Raw genomic sequence first — 14,694 nt, forward strand, 5'->3', positions numbered from 1 at the left:
TATTTTAAGAACCACAGGTTCAAATTCTACATGTAATATCTAATTTGAAAGGTATTGCAGGTAAGTACTTTAGGAACTTTGAATAATCACAATAGCATATATACTTTTTACATAAAACACATACAGCTATTTCAAAAGTGGACACAGTGCAATTTTCACAGTTCCTAGGGGAGGTAAGTTATTGTTAGTTCTTGCAGGTAAGTAAATCACCTACGAGGTTCAAATTGGGGTCCAAGGTAGCCCACCATTGGGGGTTCAGAGCAACCCTAAAGTCACCACACCAGCAGCTCAGGGCCGGTCAGGTGCAGAGTTCAAAGTGGTGCCCAAAATGCATAGGCTTCAATGGAGAAGGGGGTGCCCCGGTTCCAGTCTGCCAGCAGGTAAGTACCCGCGTCTTCGGAGGGCAGACCAGGGGGGTTTTGTAGGGCACCGGGGGGGACACAAGTCCACACAGAAAGTACACCCTCAGCAGCGCGGGGGCGGCCGGGTGCAGTGTGCAAACAAGCGTCGGGTTTTCAATAGGTTTCAATGAGAGGCCAAGGGGTCTCTTCAGCGATGCAGGCAGGCAACGGGGGGGGGCTCCTCGAGGTAGCCACCACCTGGGCAAGGGAGAGGGCCTCCTGGGGGTCACTCCTGCACTGGAGTTCCGATCCTTCAGGTCCTGGGGGCTGCGGGTGCAGGGTCTTTTCCAGGCGTCGGGATTTTGGATTCAGACATTCGCGGTCAGGGGGAGCCTCGGGATTCCCTCTGCAGGCGTCGCTGTGGGGGCTCAGGGGGGACAACTTTGGTTACTCACAGTCTTGGAGTCGCCTGGGGGTCCTCCCTGTAGCGTTGTTTCTTCACCAGTCGAGTCGGGGTCGCCGGGTGCAGTGTTGCAAGTCTCACGCTTCTGGCGGGGATTGCAGGGGTCTTTAAAGCTGCTCCTCTGGAAACAAAGTTGCAGTCTTTGTTGAACAGGGCCGCTGTTCTCGGGAGTTTCTTGGTCTTTTTAGAGCAGGGCAGTCCTCTGAGGATTCAGAGGTCGCTGGTCCTGGGGAAAGCATCGCTGGAGCAGTTTTTTTCCGAAGGGGGGAGACAGGCCGGTAGGGCTGGGGCCAAAGCAGTTGGTGTCTCCGTCTTCTCTGCAGGGTTTTTCAGCTCAGCGGTCCTCTTCTTCTTCAGTTGCAGGAATCTGATTTCCTAGGTTCAGGGGAGCCCCTAAATACAGGATTTAGGGGTGTGTTTAGGTCAGGGAGGGCAGTAGCCAATGGCTACTAGCCCTGAGGGTGGCTACACCCTCTTTGTGCCTGCTCCCAAGGGGAGGGGGTCACATTCCTATCCCTATTGGGGGGATCCTTCATCTGCAAGATGGAGGATTCCTAAAAGTCAGAGTCACTTCAGCTCAGGTTGCCTTAGGGGCTGTCCTGACTGGCCAGTGACCCCTCCTTGTTTTTCTCATTATCTCCTCCGGCCTTTGCCGCCAAAAGTGGGGCCGTGGCCGGAGGGGGCGGGTAACTCCACTAGCTGGAGTGCCCTGTGGTGCTGGAACAAAGGGGGTGAGCCTTTGAGGCTCACCGCCAGGTCTTACAGCTCCTGCCTGGGGGAGGTGATAGCATCTCCACCCAGTGCAGGCTTTGTTACTGGCCACAGAGTGACAAAGGCACTCTCCCCATGTGGCCAGCAACATGTCTTGAGTGTGGCAGGCTGCTAAAACCAGTCAGCCTACACAGGTAGTTGGTTAAGGTTTCAGGGGGCACCTCTAAGGTGCCCTCTGGGGTGTATTTTACAATAAAATGTACACTGGCATCAGTGTGCATTTATTGTGCTGAGAAGTTTGATACCAAACTTCCCAGTTTTCAGTGTAGCCATTATGGTGCTGTGGAGTTCGTGTTTGACAGACTCCCAGACCATATACTCTTATGGCTACCTTGCACTTACAATGTCTAAGGTTTTGCTTAGACACTGTAGGGGCACAGTGCTCATGCACTGGTGCCCTCACCCATGGTATAGTGCACCCTGCCTTAGGGCTGTAAGGCCTGCTAGAGGAGTGACTTATCTATACTGCATAGGCAGTGTGAGGTTGGCATGGCACCCTGAGGGGAGTGCCATGTCGACTTACTCGTTTTGTCCTCACCAGCACACACAAGCTGGCAAGCAGTGTGTCTGTGCTGAGTGAGGGGTCCCCAGGGTGGCATAAGATATGCTGCACCCCCTTAGAGACCTTCCCTGGCATCAGGGCCCTTGGTACCAGGGGTACCAGTTACAAGGGACTTACCTGGATGCCAGGGTGAGGCAATTGTGAAAACAAAAGTACAGGTTAGGGAAACAACACTGGTGCTGGGGCCTGGTTAGCAGGCCTCAGCACACTTTCAATTCAAAACATAGCATCAGCAAAGGCAAAAAGTCAGGGGGTAACCATGCCAAGGAGGCATTTCCTTACAAGGACTATAATTGGTTTACATATGGCTGGGTTTAATCTAAGGAGGCATGATGGCCAAACAAAACAATGACCTGGGATGCTGCCCAAGTAATCCCCAGAGGCTGAGATTACCCTTCAAACATTTTGTATTTTTCAACACAACGTGAAAAGACAAGTGTATGTAGTGCTAGGGCACATACCTGCTCCCTAAAAATAACTTCTCATTTTCTCACACACCAGGCAAAAATTATGATGATGCTTCTCCACAGACAACACTGTTGACACTTTCACTAACCCACTGTCACCATGCCAGCTTCAACTACAGCTGCACCCTACTGGAAATTCGAGAAGTGGATAATCAACAACTACTCTTCATACATAATAGAGTCTAATGCCACCATTAAGCCATCACTTTTCCTACCATGTATAAAGTAGTAGGACAACAAGCTGTTTTCAGAGTCTACCAGGTATAGGGCAAGAGGATAAGTAAGACAGGATGGTTGCAGGACTTAACAACCACTATAATCCACAATCAAACCCAGATTGTTCAAGATTCTTACCCAGAGTGTCACAACACACTTGAGCATGAGTCCTTGGAGAATTGCTAACCCTTGTGGACATTCATGCACCTGCACAGACAACGAAATGGACCAACATAGTAATGGCCCAGCACATCCAGGACTGCATTGCTGTTGATCAGTGGTGAGGTGATAGATATTTCAGAAACCTTGAGCAAGCCTAGAAGCCATTCTCATGTTGGGAGGATTGCATGAGCGGCACGAGTCATGTGCTATCAAAGTTGTTGCTCATAACAGAGCCAGGCGAACCATGTCCTAACAAGACAAAGGCTTTTAAAGGTATAAAGGTGAATGAATCCCCCAGGAATTTCCACCAATGGAGTGCCAGGAAGCCTAGTGACACAGATCACTTATAGTTACTGTAGTGGAGAACAACACCCAGCAGTGACCTGCCCTGAACAATGCAAGATATCTTCTGTCACTCCAACTCACTGCACCAACCAACACAGGAGTGTCAATGCATGTCATGATCAAGAACCACTATTTTCAACTGAAAACAAGGCCAAAACTAGCCAAAACTAGCCAAACCTAGCCGAAACTCATACCCATATATATATAGTTATTGAGGGAAAGATCTACTGCCACTGGCAGGAGCCTTTCAGACTCTGTTAGAACTTGAAAGCAAACAAGTGAAGGTAAATGTATTGAGGACTGAGGGATGTACTGGAATGCAACTGAATTTCAGCACTGCCGAATATCTGTGCCTGACATACTTCATGAAGACTACCAGGAATTCCAACACATATTCAATGGCCTTGGATGAGATGATACACGAATGGTCAAACTAGTGAAACAAAGAATGTTTCTCAACCATTCCAGTTGAAACCGAAAAGGGCATAATTTTGAATTGTTGCTGTCCCGTCCCAGGGGTGTCCTCAATGGAAATCACCAATATTCCAAAGTAAAGTGGGACAGTCAGAAGCTGCATTGACGTGCAAATCTTGAACTATGAAATCAACAGAGAAAAGCTCCTGATGCCCAAATGACATCATGACCACATTTTGACCGACCTCAATAAATTAAAGTAGTTCATCAAGTTGGATGTCAGCAAGGGGTACCACCAGCCGTAACCAGAGGAGTCCAGTTGATATATCATGACTTCCTCTACCTGCAAATGTCCATTGAGGTACTGGCTGATAAACTTCAGCATCTCCACAGTCATTGAAGTGTCTCAGCATGTTATCAAAGAAGCTTTGGCTGAGCTCAAAGGAGTCATGAGTATCATCACTGATAACCGGATTCATCTCACAAATATCCAGGACAACTATTTGGGATTGAGAGCGACATTTCAAATAATAATGCAATGTAGATTACTCCTACATAGGAAAATATGAATTCATGAAGGACTTTCTACTCGTTTTTGGATATTTGTTCCATATTATAGTGAGTGCCAACTCCCAGGAATGGCTTATCTCAAAAAAGCACTGAAATCGGACTGTTCTTGCATTAACCACAAATTGTGGATGATTTATCCCAAATCTAGTCACTGTCACAGACCTAGTCACAGCCTAACCCAAAACAAGACCACATGGGCATGCATGAAGTGCCAAGAAAAAACATTTGAGGGTGCTAACAATGATATGTTTCATAACACAGTTAGATGATACTTGATGCAGCCAAGTAAACACTAAACATGTTGATGATGAGTCTCTCCAAGTCACACTGAGGGCAACCAGGTCCAATGCCTGGATAACTTCTGTGCACAGACACACCTAGCACTGTGCAAGCTGTGGAGAATTTATCTGAGGCCTGTATAACCTGAGATGCCATCGCTTTAAGGGGCAATCAAAATATAATCACAAGTAAACTGATTGAACAGACATTCTAAGTCACATATCAAGGACACCAAGGAACGGTGAAAATGAAGAAGAGTTTTAGAGAAAACGTGCAGTTTCCAGGCCCTTTTTAGCAAGCAGGAGATCTAGTCAGTGGTTGTCACCTCTGCTAAACCACTGGTAATGCAGACCATTCTGCAGTGGTAATTCATGTAGAAGAGTGCCCAGGCCCATGGACCAATGTCAATGTGGATTTCCGCAGTCCACATGATGGTGAATATGGACTAGTAATAATTGACTCTTGTACCAAATTCCCAACAATGGAAGTCTTCTCTTGCATGACATTTCAGGCAGAAACTACATGTGGTATATGGCCTCTCAAGAATCATGAAGACAGACAATGGTCTCCTATTTCAAAGAGTTGAATTCTGAGAGCACCTCCAGGCCCTTAACATCAAATACTGCAAACTCACTCCATTATGGCCTCAACGTAGATTGGAGAGGTTGAAATGATTGTGCATAAGTTGAAACAGGATGAGCAATCAATTTTATTTGCAATACTTTACCCCATTCTGTACCAGCAAAAGTGTGCAAAGAAAAAAATACGCCTAGCAAGCTGCAATCAAAGGGTAAAAAGTGGTTCAATCTATTCCTTCTGGATTAGGGCTTGCTGGTAATTCAACTAGAGACTGTTTTTAGATTTTGAATTAATTTTCTAAACCTGCTGCCTCTGAATCTCATATTCCTCTTTCGCTTGTAATATGTGAATCCCTGGTGTTATTCTTTATTTTCAAAATTCCTGAAATTCACTCCACTTTTTTACAATCTGCACTCATACCTGCAACCAGTACTACTCCACGTCAACAACTATTTCCAGTCTTCCTTCCATTCTCAACCTCATCAGTATTAGTGCTGCTATTTTAGCTATTAAGTCTGGATCTCTGCTTGACCACAGTATTGCATGTATCCTTCACTAGGGTTCTGAACCCTAGCCCATTATTTATTATATTTTAAATAATTAGTTTGCCTCTACTATGGTCCACAACTATTGGACACAAACACTAGTTCCTTAAAGAAACCAAATGAAAATCTTACACTTCCCTGCAACTATTTCCTAATTTCCCTTCTGCTATTTATGGTTATGGGTGCCAAAAGAGAGGTAAACAAGCACATTCCTTATTCATTAACAGCAGCTTGCTTGTAGACAAGGCCAAAGAATGATTTGGGGCTTTTCACAGAACCAAAATTGCTTTAGTAGCTGTTATGACTCAGCTCTGCCTCATTCAGGTTGCTGGTTCATCACAGTAATCCTGATGGATGTCTCTGATTCCTTTGTTAGCATATCTCATTCAGACTGCTCTAGGTTACTATACCAAAAAATGATAAAGTGCCTTATATAATTTTGGGGTGGCTGCTCCCAGGCACTTACCCTTCTGCGTTTCCATTCTACCTTTAAACCCCCTGAGTGTGGAGTCCCTTAAGAATCTGCACTGAGCCCCAAGCATTTTAGTCTTATTGGAGCTACCCTACTCAACATTGTCATATCATTTAATTTAGAATTCATGACCTATGCCACGGATATGCCATCAATTTGAACAGCAATTCCCCTAAAGTTCAATCTATCTTTTGCAATTTTATTTTTGTTGGGGCAATCTGAATTAATAAAACTGACTGTCTTAAGTTGAGTACAGATAAGGTCAAAGTCCAAATAATAGGTGGGCCGACCTCTGCCTGGACTTGTGGTTTGTCACCGCCTACCCAGATGTTGGTTTATGTTTGATCCAGATCCAGTCCTTAATTGTTCCACTCACATTGCTAAAAGGAGCAGTTCATGTTTTTTTTCTATCTGGGAATCCTCAGAAAAGGACTCTGCTTTTCCTCTCTACTTCCTCCAAGTTTACAATAATGCAGGCAAATTTTGGTTCTCACTTTGATTACTGCAATGCCCACAACCAGAGACTCCCACAGTATCAACTACAACATATATCAGATTCTAGGAATCAGAATGCAGGCAAGTAAGGAGAAAGGGAGAACAAAATGTGCATGTGAATGAGCTCCACTGCGACAGAATGTAAGATTGTTTAGAGCTTTCTTCTTAAGATCGCTTATGCCTCTTCGCAATTCAGGTCCTGGCACTATTGCTGAGATCAGGGTTCAATTACAAATGCACATGTAGTCTGCCTTCACATACGAAAACTACACATTTCCTACCTATAGTGAGTTAAATAGATGCAGTACAAGCAATCTTGTAATTCCCTCAATCATGGAAGACGTAACCTTGTCAACTCTATTGAGGTTGATTGATTATATTTTGATTAGCTCTCTAAATAAGTTCCATAGTTTCAAGAGGGCAAACATGTTTAAATGTATACATGTACAAATAAAAAATATACTTGTCACTGAAATGCCAATAATAATAATTATCAACATTAAAGAAAACATGATCTATATAAAATATTGCTTTGTCGATATTGGTAAGTGAATGGAAAACATTAAAAAATAACAACATTGATTTCGTCAAACTGAGAGCAAAATAATCATAACTGCAACCCAGTCAATTTTACCACTGCACTGCCCCCAGAGTTTCAATAATTAGTCTTCTCTACTGCTTACTTTAAGAGGCACAGTTTCTAACTTTGCTTACTTCTGGCCCAGGTCACAAAAGATGTTGCACATCTCATTTGAATCCACGTACGTAAAAACCGCAGTGAGGTTTACAAAGGCAGATTCACGAAATTAGGATTGATGAGAGTGTACTTTAACGAAGTGCATATATGAATATAGCCACGGTCGGTGCTTTATTCCATTTAAGAGGCTGATTGGACTGAAGAGAGCTATTGCGAGCCTGAAAGGAAATGAGGGCCAGGCATAAAATCCCATTAAACCCATAAAGAAACATCCACATGGAAAAACCCACATGAGACTAAGTTCAAAAGCAGACCATGAAGGATTATTTAAAATGTAGAATCATTACAAAAAGCAAAAACAGTTCAAACTATTCAAAATGCAAAAAAATGTGAATAAGTATAAGTAATGGACACTCACCCCTATTCCATTCAATAGCCAGAACGAAATGCAGTCTATCACAAGGAAAATGTTAAATCAAAGAGCATATATTCACAGGCAGTTCAGTTAGGAGGCAGGAGAGAATTATGAGAAATCACTGATTATTGATTCATTAGAAAACTGACATGGAGTCTGCTTTCAATGGGACCACGGCAGTGGCAGCTGGCATCTAAGGAGAGTGGTGTGCAGGCAAATGGGTGGTGGGTAGTGGCATGCACTATCATGCCACACGCTGCTAGCAAAATAATTAAAATACACTTACCTTACATGCACGACATGTCCTCCTCCTCATTACACATCCTCCTCCTTTGCAGTCTGGTGTTGATCGCAGGCCCCAGCCAACTCCCTTAACTAATCCTGGTACTGCTCTCATGCTGTTAACCAGCATAAGAGAAGTGCCAGGATTTGAGGGAGTGGCTTCTTTCGGCGCTCCCGAGGGCACCGGAGGACTGTGCTTGCTGTAACCCAGCTGTCATAAGACAGAGAGGTTTCAAAGTGTGCATGTCTGGTCGGCCGTCGGAAGATGGCTGGCCAAAGGGACATGCACACTTTGAAATGAAGTGCCCAGGCTGCCCACCCTCGTCCCTGCTGCTGCCACTCAGCAGGCCCTCCCTGTCCTGACAATCGGTTCAGGACAGGTGGAGATAAAATAAAATAGCAATAAATTAACTTCATTACAATTTTATTTTTAATCTTTGGGGCGTTTGGAGGCATTTATTTGGCAGCGACGCTCCTCCGCTCTAATAGAGGAGCTGCCCTCGAGCAAGGGAAAGAATTCGCTCACATCCCAAAAATAGTTCTACTAGCAATTCAGCAGTAGAAACCCCAGCCCTAAGGATGATGTGAAGTGGGACCATGAGTGGTACTCCTAATGTATTTAAACAATCATCATTCAGAAGCTTCATTACATAAAACAAGCTCACTCTAAATACCTTCCTGATATTAATAAACAAATAGAACTTTTAACCTGCATACAAGTGGAAATGACATCACATTACTTTACATTAACTGCTTGACAATATTACTAAAACACGGTTTTGCTAGCAAAGACATCAACCTTGAGCACTGAGACGTTGGATGGACATTTAACATTTGCTGCACATACAGAAATGAGAAAGCACATTTAAAAGTTGTAATGTGCAACATATGCAAGTGTATTTAAGGCCTTGTTTTGACAATTGTTTTATTCTTCACTATGAAAACTACAATGCATTAATTCTATTTGCGACTCTTCAATGTTAATTAGAACACAACTTCTGAAAACCCCGTTTTTAACTTTACTTACTGTGGGCCTGGGTCACAAAATGTTTTGCACACCTCATTTGATTCAAAATGTGTATTAACACTGTTGTTTGCAGAGGTAAATTCACAGTTCTGATTCATAGATTCACGATTGATGGGAGCTCACATCCACAAAGTGTATTGATGAATAGAAACACTATGGGGATGTTTGGTGTCTAGAAATCTAGTCGAAGGGTTAGGTGGTTTAGGCCCAGGATTACTAAGATTTTTTGTAGGGGTTGCATCATTTGTTTGACACAGTCCAATGTAAGTTATATTTCGGAATTTACAAAGCCACTCACAGCCCCCTTGGTATGGCTTTGCGAGACTTTGAAAAAAAAACCTTCTGCTACCTTTCATCAGGTGGGAGTTACATGGTTGGATCATTGGCATTCCTATGCATCTGCCAGTGTATTTTGACACAAACCCATATTTACAAAGACTTGTAAATATGAGGTTTTACCTAAATGGTGGCCCTTTCCAAGGCTCAAGTAGCAATGGGAAATATCTTTATTTCCCCTTGTTACTTCCTCTTTTCATGCATACAAAGAGTAATACATGTCAAAGTTCAGCCTTATGCAGGGGGAAATCAATTCCAGCACAAAAACTACCTTACCGTAACACAGGCAGCCTTGCTCCCTTGCAAGAGAAGAGAGCTAAGCTCCACCAAATCTTTATAAATATGGGATAGCCTCGCGAACTCCTATTCACACAATACAGTGCAGCAAATTACCCTGTTGCTCTGCATTGCGTGAAATCTTAGTAAATCTTGGCCTATTTGTTTTTGGAGGAAGACCATTCAGTAGCATTGCATTATCAAAAAAACATTGGAATAGCTTTTTTGTCTTTTATAGCGTAGTGGGGAGAAATTAAACTTAATAAAACCAATAAAGATACTGCTAAAGAAGAAAAGGCATTGATTTTTATGACTGAACATACTCTCCCACCTTGGAAACATGTGCAAAATTGTTCCTCATAAGTGCAGGAGTAAGTACTTATCCAGGGTTAGAATGGTCAAGAAACAGACCAGGTATCAAGGAAGTGGTGAGGAAAATGTTATACACATTTGGTGTGCACCTAATCAGGTACACCATTTTAAATATTAACAAACAAGTGAAAGGGTTTTTTCTGCACTTTTCTGCATGCACACTGAAATCACAACTGGGAGATGGAGAATTAATTGCTTCAGAAAGTGTGGAAAAGACCAGTAATCAATACAATTTTCACTTGGAGGAAGAAGTGCATGTTGAGTAAAATATTTTAAAGGAAAAAAGAAAGCATTTCTGAAGTTAACCCCTTCGCTGCCAGGCCTTTTCCCCCTCCTGTGCCGAGCCTTTTTTTGGCTATTTGGGGCAGTTCGCGCATAGTCTCTCATAACTTTTTGTTCGCATAAGCTACCCACGCCAAATTTGCGTCCTTTATTCCAACATCTTAGGGATTCTAGAAGTACCCAGACTTTGTGGGTTCCCCAGAAGGAGGCCAAGAAATTAGCCAAAATACAGTGAAAATTTCGTTTTTTTCAAAATAATTGGAAAATGGGGCTGCAGAAGAAGGCTTGTGTTTTTTTTCCTGAAAATGGCATCAACAAAGGGTTTGTGGTGCTAAAATCACCAGCTTTCAGGAACAGGCAGACTTGAATCGGAAAACCCAATTATTCAACCCAATTTTGGCATTTTACTGGGACATACCCCATTTTTACGATTTTTTGTGTGCTTTCAGACTCCTTCTAGTCAGTGACAGAAATGGGCGTGAAAACAATGCTGGATCCCAGAAACCGAAACATTTCTAAAAAGTAGACAAAATTCTGAATTCAGCAAGGGGTAATTTGTGTAGATCCTACAAGGGTTTCCTACAGAAAATAACAACTGAATTTTTTTTAATTGAAATTGAGGTGAAAAGAACTGCAATTTTTCTCTACGTTTTACTCTGTAACTTTTTCCTGTGATGTCAGATTTTTTAAAGTAATATACTGTTACGTCAGCTGGACTCTTCTGATTGCAGGGACATGTAGGGCTTGCAGGTTCATCAAGAACCCTAGGTAATCAGAGCCAATAAATGAGCAGCACCTTGCAATGGGTTTTCATTCTATATCGGTATACAGCAATTCATTTGCTGAAATATAAAAAGTGAAAAATAGGTATCAAGAAAACCTTTGTATTTTCAAAATGGCCACAAGATAAGATGTTGAGAAGCAGTGGTTATTTGCACATCTCTGAATTCCGGGGTGCCCATACTAGCATGTGAATTACAGGGCATTTCTCAAATAGACGTCTTTTTTACACACTCTCTTATATTTGGAAGGACAAAATGTAGAGAAAGACAAAGGGCAATAACACTTGTTTTGCTATTCTGTGTTCCCCCAAGTCTCCCGATAAAAATGGTAGCTCACGTACGTGGGTAGGCCCAGTGCCTGTGAAAGGAACTGCCCCAAAACACAACGTGTACACATTACATTTTCACAAAGAAAACAGAGCAGTTTTTTTGCAAAATGTATAGCTGTGGATTTTGTCCTCTAGCTCAGCCGGCACCTAGGGAAACCTAGGAAACCTGTGCAGTTTTGAAAACTAGACACCCAGGGGAATCCAAGATGGAGTGACTTGTCAGTCTCTGACCAGGTTCTGTTACTTAGAATCCTTTGCAAACCTCAACATTTGGCCAAAAAAAACACTTTTTCCTCTCATTTCGGTGACGGAAAGTTCAGGAATCAGAGAGGAGCCACAAATTTCTTTCCACCCAGCATTCCCCCGTGTCGCCTGATAAAAATGGTACCTCACTTGTGGGGGTAGGCCTAGCACCCGCGACAGGAAAACCCCCAAAACACAATGTGGACACATCACATGTTCGCAAAGAAAACAGAGCTGTTTTTTGGAAAGTGCCTAGCTGTGGATTTTGGCCTCTAGCTCAGCCGGCACCTAGAGAAACCTAGCAAACCTGTACAGTTTTGAAAACTAGACACCTAGGGGAATCCAAGATGGGGTGACTTGTGGGGCTCTGACCAGGTTCTGTTACCCAGAATCCTTTGCAAACCTCAAAATGTGGCCAAAAAAAAAACTTTTTCCTCTCATTTATGTGACAGAAAGTTCTGGAATCAGAGAGGAGTCACAAATTTCCTTCCATCCAGCATTCCCCCAAGTTTCCCGATAAAAATGGTACCTCACTTGTGGGGGTAGGCCTAGTGCCCACAACAGGAAAAGCCCCAAAACACAACATGGACACATCACATTTTCACAAAGAAAACAGAGCTGTTTTTTGCAAAGTGCCTAGCTGTGGATTTTGGCCTCAAGCTCAGCCGCCACCTCGGGAAACCTAGTAAACCTGCGCAGTTTTGAAAAATAGACACCTAGGGGAATCTAAAATGGGGTGACTTGTGGGGCTGTGACCAGGTTCTGTTACCCAGAATCCTTTGCAAACCTCAAAATTTGGCCAAAATAAACACTCTTTCCTCTCATTTCGGTGGCAGAAAGTTCTTGAATCAGAGAGGAGCCACAAATTCCCTTCCACCCAGCATTCCCCCAAGGCTCCCGATAAAAATAGTACCTCACTTGTGGGGGTAGGCCTAGAGCCCGCGACAGGAAATGCCCCAAAACACAACGTGGACACATCACATTTTCACAAATAAAACAGACCTGTGTTTTGCAAAGTGCCTAGCTGTGGATTTTGACCTCTAGCTCAGCCATCACCTAGGGAAACCTAGCAAACCTATGCAGTTCTGAAAACTAGACACCTAGGGGAATCCAAGATGGGATGACTTTTGGGGCTCTGACCAGGGTCTGTTACCCAGAATCCTTCGCAAACCTCACAATTTGGCCAAAAAAACACATTTTCCTCTCATTTCAGTGACAGAAAGTTCTGGAATCAGAGAGAAGCCACAAATTTCCTTCCACCCAGCATTCTCCCAAGTCTCCCAATAAAAAAGGTATCTCACTTGTTGAGTAGGCCTAGCGCCCGCGACAGGAAAAGCCCCAAAACACAACATGGACACATCACATTTTCAAAGAGAAAACAGAGCTTTTTTTTTTTGCAAAGTGCATAGCTGTGGATTTTGGCCTCTAGCTCAGCCGACACCTAGGGACCCTAGCAAACCTGCACAGTTTTGAAACCTAGACACCAAGGGGAATCCAAGATGTGGTGACTTCTGGGGCTCTGATCAGGTTCTGTTACCCAGAATCCTTTGCAAACCTCATAATTTGGCAAAAAAAACACTTTTTCCTCTCATTTTGGTGACAGAAAGTTCTGGAATCAGCGAGGAGCCACAAATGTCCTTCCACCCAGCGTTCCCCAAAGTCTCCTGATAAAAATGGTACCTCACTTGTGGGGGTAGGCCTACTTCCCGTGACAGGAAATGCCCCAAAACACTGTCTGGACACATAAAAATTATCAAACACAAAACTACTTGTTTTTGCGGGAGGGGGCACCTGTATTTTTGGTCCCGGGCTCAGCAGCCTTCTATGGAAGCCTACCAAATCCAAACATTTTTTAAAACTAAGCACCCGAGGGAGTCGAGTGAGGTGTGACTTGCGTGGATCCCCAAATGTTTTCTTACCCAGGATCCTCAGCAAACCTCAAATTTAGCTAAAAAATCAAATTTTTACCACATTTTTGGGTGGAATCACCGCACTGGGACAAAGTTCATATTACCCAATGTTTCCCTCAGTCACCCAGTAAAAATCATACCTCATTTGTGTAGGTGGGCCAGGTACTTGTGAAAGGGAAGAGCCAAAAACATTTTGATATTGAGGGGGAACCAAAGGAGCCCAAAAGGGCAGTTTGCAAAAAAACATTTTTAGGCTGACAAGTGCAGCAGAATTTTTATTGGTATAGATGGAACAATTCTGGGTGGTAGGAATTTTGTGGATTCCTGCAGATTCCGGAAGGTTCCATCCTAAAAACGTGGGGAAAATGTGTGATTTCCAGCAAAGTTGGAGGTTTGCAGGGCATTGTGGGTACAAAAATGGTGCGGGTGCATGTGAAACCCTGGAATCACAAATAGAAGCCTTGCAAATGTGTCATGACTCTCCTATTGCTGGACACTGTGGGATCAAGAACACGCAGGAACTGCTCCTTCGTTCCTTTTGGTGGCCAACTTTAAAGAATGACGCTGAAACATATGTAAATTCTTGCCTAATATGTGGTCAGACCAAGATACCCCGAACAAAGCCAGCAGGTTTATTGATGACCTTACCTGTTCCATCCTTTCTGTGGCATACGTTGTCCACAGATTTTATTTGTTCCCTGTCTTCTGCAGGACACCATGTCATAATGGTAACTGTTGACTCGTTTACAAAAATGGCTAATTTTACTACCTTGAAGAAATTACCCACTTCTAAGGAAATTAGCCAAATCTTTATGCAGGATATATTCCACCTACATGGCCTTCCACAAGTAATCATTTCTGATCGAGCACCCAATATGTGTCCTGTTTTTGGAGAGCTTTTTGTAAATTTTTACACATAGATGTTGCTCTATCGTCTGGATTTCATCCTCAGACCAATGGTCAAACAGAACACCTAAATCAGTGGCTACAACAATATTTACTCTGTTTTTGTAATGCCATTCAAAGAACTTGGTCCTCATATCACCCATTGGCTGAGTTTTC

The sequence above is a fragment of the Pleurodeles waltl genome, chromosome 2_1, assembly GCF_031143425.1.
Source record: "Pleurodeles waltl isolate 20211129_DDA chromosome 2_1, aPleWal1.hap1.20221129, whole genome shotgun sequence".
NCBI lineage: Eukaryota > Metazoa > Chordata > Amphibia > Caudata > Salamandridae > Pleurodeles > Pleurodeles waltl.